Consider the following 8,030-nt stretch of genomic DNA (forward strand, 5'->3'; position numbering starts at 1 on the left):
GAAGATAACCCAGAAAATATAAAAACTCCTCAGAGACAACAACCGGGTAGAGGATTAAAAGTTTGGTTTCATCTGTGAGGCATTATACAGCATTCAAATTTTTTGACAGACTTTGGGAAAGTCTTGAGTCAGTTTAAGACTTGGACAGTTTTGAAAAGCAAACACCTTATTGATTAAACTTGATCATATTTTGTAAAGACAAACTGAACCCACACTCTTAGCTCCTGGACATGCCCACTCATCTACACATGCAGTGCTCAATTGTCCAGTTAGCCTCGTCAGGCATGGCACAGCTATCCATCCACTTTCTTGTTTTGTTCCTTCACTATTTTCAGTTAACATTTAAATATGTATATTTAAAAATATATAAAAAATTTCAAAAATAAATACTTTAAATACATATATGGGGTACAGTTTATTAAAAATGTAAAAATTAAAATGACCCCTTGCATTTTTGCCATGGTTACCACCTTACTGATGTGCTTCTAGTTTACACGGCTGCTGTTATAGAATTATCTGATTCTTCAAACCTTTGACATTCTCTTTTCTTTAAAGATTGTAAATTGAAACGCCGCAGCAAGGAGATGCAGTATAGAGCTCAAAATGTATGCTGCATGCACAGTCACAGTACACCGTACCTTGTGCAATAAAAAAACACTTGATAATACTTTGGTGATATCATGCAATCATTTTGTTAAATACCATAAGTCTTTTTAATGTAGTGGAGGAAAGTTGCCACATGAGCCAATGGCTGCAGGGCAGTGATTACTTTTTCTGTAGTGCTGGGGAGACTTTGCTCGTTTACATAATATTCACCCATTCCTTCATTCGTTCAGATCCTAGCAGACAAAATACTGGAAACATACTGTATGTGGTCACTACTTATATGTGTAGCCATAAAGAATCATCCTCCTTGCTCTCAAAATGCCTGAATTTATAAATTCATTTCTCATTATGGATTTTGTGATTTTACTAAATAAAGCACGCTGTACTGTTAAGTAACCACCATGGTCTATTCAGATAAAAGAGTTTACTCTCTGGTAAGCACTGCATATTTAATACTGTTTTAAGCTCTTTATTTCAACGCTGATGACTGGCAGGGTGCAGTAAAGAAGGCAGCTTAATGATGAGGGAGACCATAATTGGTTTAACTGACACGTGCAAGAGACACAAGGGATGATTATAGGTCACAAACACCACAGGTAGACGACCGGAACCATTAAAGTAGGGCAACAGATTAGCAAAAGTCAGGATGACAACTGGGAAGCAGACGTAACTAAGGCTGTTGCAAAAGCAGAACGGAGCTCAATCTGCACTGGTTTGTTGCACAGGTTGTTAAGGCCCTTGCAAGGTGGTAAAAACCTTAATAGCAAATGAGCCATTTGTCACTGGTGAGGAAACTCTCAAGGTGACACTCCCACTCTTCTCTAGTCGTCCTCCCTGAGACAGCAAAGGTGGGATGTGAACATGGATCACTGCATTCAAAGCTGCTGTCTCTACCACTGCAATAAATGAAATCTCCTAGCTGTGGCTGTGCTTCACCTGTGCAGCAGAGAGCCTCTCTTAGCCAGTTAAAGGCTTACAGCAATAACCAGACTGCAAGAGGAGCGCAAAGAGATGGACTTGGGAATTTTATAGGTCTACGTCAATCTCAAAAGTACTCTTGGAAATTGACTTAAAAAGGACCACTTAAAAAAGTGGATTTCAGGGAGGTTAACTGAGAGAAGACAAATTGGGGTGAGGTCATTACATCAGTGAAGTTTGTCAGCGGCCCATCCGTGATAGATTACACTTAATAAAATGAGAAGATACTGTGGAGGGCTAAAAAACCTGCACTATCTTAAAAACTGGGAATACATTTGGAAAACACATCTGTATGTGTAGAAGGAGGACTTGCCGGCAGGAACTCGGAATGGCCATTTCAACGGAGTGTTACTTGCCACAGACAATAACAAGGTATGTACCATCAAAGGGTCGAAACCACTGCAAAGTGCTGTGGAAAACCTTTTCACCACTAACGGTGGAAACGGTGAGTCGGTGGCTGGCCATCTGTTCTATGTTTCAGGTTACCAACCAGCAACAAGTCACAAGAAGACCTGGATGATGAGGATGTTACTTTTAAACCCAAAACTGCTGGAGCCTTCATCCACAAATTTCTGATGACCAGACCAGGGGTAAGTGACTCTCCTTTCTTAACTGAAGATAATAAGGGGTCTCAGAATTTGTGCCTGACTCCCGTTGCTAAAATTTTTAAGACAGAACAGTCCATGCCAGAAAAGGGACTTCCAGACTCTTTTAACCACAGTACCACGAAAAACCTGACTGTGCATGTGCTAGACCAGCAATCAGCAGCCTTGTAAGGCTGGGATGGAAAAACCCAAAGATCTTCCCAAAGACAAGCAAGCTATGCCGAAGGCTGAGTCAACTGCCAGGAACTCTGAAAATTGTTAAATTCGCTGATGACACATCAATCCGTATTAGATACCAAGAAGTATGTAGTACACGGGATGAAAGATGCCAAAGCACCACTGGAGGCACAGAGCAATTATATAAGGCTTTTGGACCTTGGGTCACTGTTTAGAGTGGATTTGGCCATACAGGTAAGTCAGTCCTGTATTGTACAGAGTAGGGAAACACAGTGCAAAATGGACTCTGACAAAGCAGCACTCATATCAGCAGTTGGACTGATTATAAAAAATAAAAAAAGTGTCCCCAATCAGTACTGCTAGTCTCAGAGGTACTTACACAGACTGATGAGGTCCGAGGGGGTAGAGAAATGGGGGCGGAGTGTGAAGGGGCCCTGGACGACATTGAAATGTGTCAAAGTAACACTAAGTAAAAATGTATTTGAGGAAACCAGAACCCCAGTGTTATAAAGGCCACACAGCTAGCTTCCATTTATAGAGACTCCTAAACCATCCAAAGACCATTAAAGAAAATAGACAGTCTGTCTAAAATAAAAAAGACTCGCCCAACAAAATGGAGATGGCCAATCAGATGTGCCAACCTGAGTCATGCGAGTGCTTAACCCTGCCTATGGCAGTTACATTAGTGGACAGACGCAGTGGGTGCTATTCCACTCTTGCGAGGCTGGACACTGATCCCTACAGGGCTCAGCTGAGGCAGGAATATTGTAGGAGGAGAACGGGCATCTTGGCAATGGAGGAGGATGGTTTCTTACCTGGAAGGGAAGGCGAGTTGAATGATAGATGGAGTGGCTGGCAGGATGGAAATTAACTGTGTGTCAGTCCAGCATGATATAATGGCTGGACCAGCAGAAGCGGATAGTCGGGAGATGTACCGTTTTCCACACGCCATATGGCAACCTAGTCAGGACACTCAAAGGTGTGCTTGGGAGTTGGGAGTCAGGAAATGCAACCCTTTTGGGGTCCCTGGGTGCCAAAAGAGGACTCTGTTTTGGGGGACCTCCCTACCTTCTTTAAGGCCTGGAAATGCTTCCCTGGAAGCATTCCCATATTTGGGTTAAAATGGAGCACGCAGCCTCACATCAATGAGTTAGAGTTGGGGAGCAGTGGGATACACTCTTGGATGAGGAAGGAGGAATTGTGATTGGTTTATTTTGTGTATTTTGATGGATCTTTTGAAGGAAAAGTTGATCACTGGTGAGGTGCTGTGTTTGAATAAATATTTTTAATTTAAACCAGGAACTGTCTTGGTTATTACTGTGTCTGTGGTATGGGGCGCTCAGGTGTCCCCTGCTTGTTACACCTGCAACTAGTTTCAAACTCTGGGCCATTTAAAGAATTCTTTAATCTTTTTTCATTCTCCCAAACTTGTACCTCCTTATCCTTATCATACCCATCTGTGGTCTTCCCATAATTGCCAATTAGGTCTGTTGCTAGGAAAACGTTCTCTTGTTCAGGTGTCCTTACTACCTGATCTCCCAAGATAGCCATAAAAAACAAAACAAAATTTTTTTCCAAAAAAAAAAAAATCAAAACACACAACTAGGTACGCAACTTGCAGGGTGTAGCCCAATACAGGTCGTGATCATATCCCTGACTACCAGTTTTACCATCCTGAGTCTATCATTTACCATTACAGTTAACGTCAAATGAATCTCTCCATCTCTTTGTTAATGGTGATGGCATGGAATTCTTGCATTCATGGGATATTATTAAAAAGATTTGGGAGATTCTGTACTTGTGTTTCTGAAGGCACATAAAGCAAACTTGTTAATACTAGGACAATTTAGAGTCTGAGATATGGATAGGAAGCCAAAACAAGTTAAAACTGAAAGTATATGCAAACTCAGCTCAACAGCTGTGCACAAGCCAGACGTCATGCTCAGGAGTCTGAATCTGAGGCGGCACAAACCATTTCGTCAGCATACAGCCCCATTAATTGTCAAACTGATGTTGTTACTGTATTAGTTTAATCAAATTAGTTTAAGGTTTTAAAAACAAAAAGTGACTGTAACTAGAGTCATGACCAGTTTGCTTAGCATTGTTGATCAAGTCGTGCTTTGTTCTGAAGATAACTCTTAGAATTTATCATTTTTGATTGAAGATATACATTAACCATTACTGACGTAGGAATGTTTTACTTTGTGTGGCAGACCATTAACACCTATTTGGAGAAACTACATTAAATTAGAAACTTTATGCAATAATCCTTTGTTACATTGTCTAATTTTATTTGAAAAATCTTGACCGTTTAGAATGTGTTGCAGCCTTTCAATGGTTGTTTCATTAATGACATCCACACATTGCATTAGGCAATCATGCATAAATCCTCTCTCACACAAGGTCACTAGAATTTTGGAAATGTTCAGTGTCTTTTATAGCAAGTGTCTATTACGGGCTTTACATCTCATCTGCTAGGAACACATTCTTTTAATCATGCCTTGTTCCATTGCCTCAAAGGTAAAAATCAAGGGGATTTATGTTACTGCAAAAATTCTACAGGACAAATGCCTTTGACATTGTTCATTAACTCTGATGACTCAGGCACCTTGGCTGGGATGTGGTTTGAAACAAATTCTATTATTTCTTTCACACGTACACAGGACCATTTTAGTTCATTGCCTGAAGTCAACAAGCGAACATCATTGTTCGGGAACAGGTCATTTTACTTGGCAGAACTGTCTTTCAAAAGAGCTTTGTAACTTGAAATTTAATCAGAAATGTCATCTTTGTTTACTATACATGTTAACTACAATAATAATTTGTTCAGATACTGCGATTACAAAATCTACCAAACAATGATAAATAAGCAGCATTGATGAACAGTCTGGTTTAAGTAGCTTATATTTCATACCTACTGCAGGACTGTTGCAGATGGTCATTGATAATCTTTTGACTGCTTTGGAATCAGACAGAAGAACTAATTTTACACAAGTCACAACATCTCTCTGTAAAAAGCTCAAGTATTGCCAGTGCGCACTCCTTACATTCTGCATCTAGAAAAGAAAAGGAGGTTTTATTTTTATTTAGCAGCCTTATTCCTTGAAGGGAAACTGGAGTTGCTTTTGTTATAAGGTAGCCAATGTGAAAATAGCATTTGAAGAGAGATCCAACACCTTGGGAATATCTAGGTTTGTCAAAATTGCCTGCAGAATAGAATACAATAGAGCAACACAAACATCTCAGCTACCAAAAGCAAGGATCAACATGGCATACATTTACATGAACTTTCAAACATTTGGAAAAGTCTAACATTCAATTTTGTTTGAAACATATTTTAAAGTCAGCACTGGCATCATTTTAACAGTTTTCTTCTACACTACCCCACACTATTTCCTTGTAGCTTCCCTTGTCATCTCTCTCAAGGTTAAAAGATAACATCTTATTCAGCTGCTTCTGTCTCCAAGATTCAAATGACATCTCCCCTCCAGTGTCCACCCTTATAACATGTAACAACTGTAGATAGGAAAGTGTAAAAGTACCAGGAAACCAATATGCAATATTATCATATGTTACTATATGTTAACACAAGAATATACAAGATATCAATAGTGCCAAGTATCTGCTTCTTCATTTTCTTTGTTTTTAATAACCTTTCTTTGTACTTTAAGAGAAATTTGCCTCTGCATAAAATATAATTCAGCCTTTAAGCACTTCTGGTGCTTGGGTGGGATGAGAGTCACACGTACCAGGGTCACCAGGTGAAAAAAAGAGAGCTAGGCTTTTTTATATTTGCAAACAAAAGCCTTACTCTTTCTCCTTGAGCAAAATACTGTCCGGTTAAGTAGTTGGTGAGTTGGGAGGCTACAACAGGAAAGGTAAGTGGGAAATAGGCCAAAAATTGTTAAGATTGTCAGCATCAAGACCTGACTTTTTTAACATTGGGGTTACAGAAGCGATTTTAAAAGTGAGTACAAAGCCAGTGTCAAGGGATGAGTTTATTATTGTTGTAACAGTCAGGATTATGCTATGAAAGCAGGATTTAAGTAGTGTGCTAGGGATGGGGTCCAGTATACAAGTAGTCGGCCTCATCTTACAAAGCAGGTTATTAACAAACGCAGATGTGACTGGTGAGAACTTAGAGAAGGAGCTAGATGGAATGGGAAAACAGAGAGATATAAACAGATGATGTATTTATGTTAGTTGAATTATGTAGATCTTTAATTTAGTTACAGAAAAAGTGGAAGAATTCCTCACAGACTTCAGTAGAAGAGGTAGTTGGGCCAGATGCGGGTTCGAATAGTTTATTAATTACAGAAAACAAAACCCTTGGGTTATCATGGCCACTTTCTATTATTCTGTCATAATGGGTGTTCTTGGCAGCAGTTAATGCTACTCTGTAAGCTCTTTGGTGGTAAGAGAAAGCCTGGATGTGCACGGTGAGGCCATGGTGTCGTCCTGCTTCTTTCATAGCTCGCAATTCTAAATTATACCGAGGAGCTGAACGCTTAAAGGAAACCTCCTTACGTTTTAAAGGAGCTGTTTTATCTAATGCTGAATGAAGGGCTGAATTATAGTGGTCAACTAGACTATCTAGTGTTAATAGAACAGGTGCAGACAGTAAAAGATCAGAAATGGATCCAGAAAGGACAGAGGGACAGATATTTTTAAGGTTTCTGTAAGAAATTTGTCGTTTACAGGTAAGAGGAGGGAGAGATAATGAGACAGTGAAAAGTTCTGTTTTATGGTAAGAGAGTCCTAAATCAGTGCTGTAAATGTTGGCAACAGATAGTCCAGAAGTACAGGTCAGATCCAATATATGACCACCAGAGTGGGTGGGAAAATCAACATGTTGTGTCAAGTCAAAACAGCCCAGTAAGGATAGGAATTCATTTCTCAGTTTAGAAATAGCAATGTCAATATGGATGTTGAAATCACCAAGAAGGATAATTCTCTGGGAGTAAGAGCGTAAGTGGGTTAAAAGTTCAATCAGATCAGATAAGAAGGAATTGTTGTGTTCTGCAGGACAATAAAGAACAATGAGTGAGACGGGACCTGATTCCATTATTAGTTTAAGAGCCTGGCACTCAATAGACAATGGACAATCAATTGGGATTCTTTTGATGTTTAAATCTACTCTGACAATTACTGCAAGTCCACTGCCTTGTCTTGAGCTGCAAGGCTCTGTGTGGAAAGTGAATCCAGGAAGTGTCACCTCTGTGAGAGATGTAAATTAATCTGGTTTTTGCCAAGTCTCCGTTAAACACAGTATATCAAGTTTGGTGTCAGTGATGAATTCTGACAGCACCAATGCTTTGCCATTAAGAGATCTCGAATTAAACAATGCAATATTAGCTAATGAGGATTCTTTTTGCACAGAGCCGTGATCGGAGTTTATTTTCATATAATGTAAATTTGGCACACTGACACTTCTATTTCCAGGGCCACGAGTAGGACGGCATATTCCTGAGCAAATACCGCTGGTGGTATTTTCATTCACGGCCTGGCGGTGGCAGCAACCTGACCCGCGATGTACATATTTCAGACACCACAAAATACTGGTGTCTTTTAGGATGTTCCAGTCAGACCATTTGCTCTGGACAAACTGGTTAATATGAAGGAGTTTGTCATGCAAGTATTTTAGCATGATACTGAGCAATACTT

This window comes from Polypterus senegalus, chromosome 7 (assembly GCF_016835505.1).
Source record: "Polypterus senegalus isolate Bchr_013 chromosome 7, ASM1683550v1, whole genome shotgun sequence".
NCBI lineage: Eukaryota > Metazoa > Chordata > Cladistia > Polypteriformes > Polypteridae > Polypterus > Polypterus senegalus.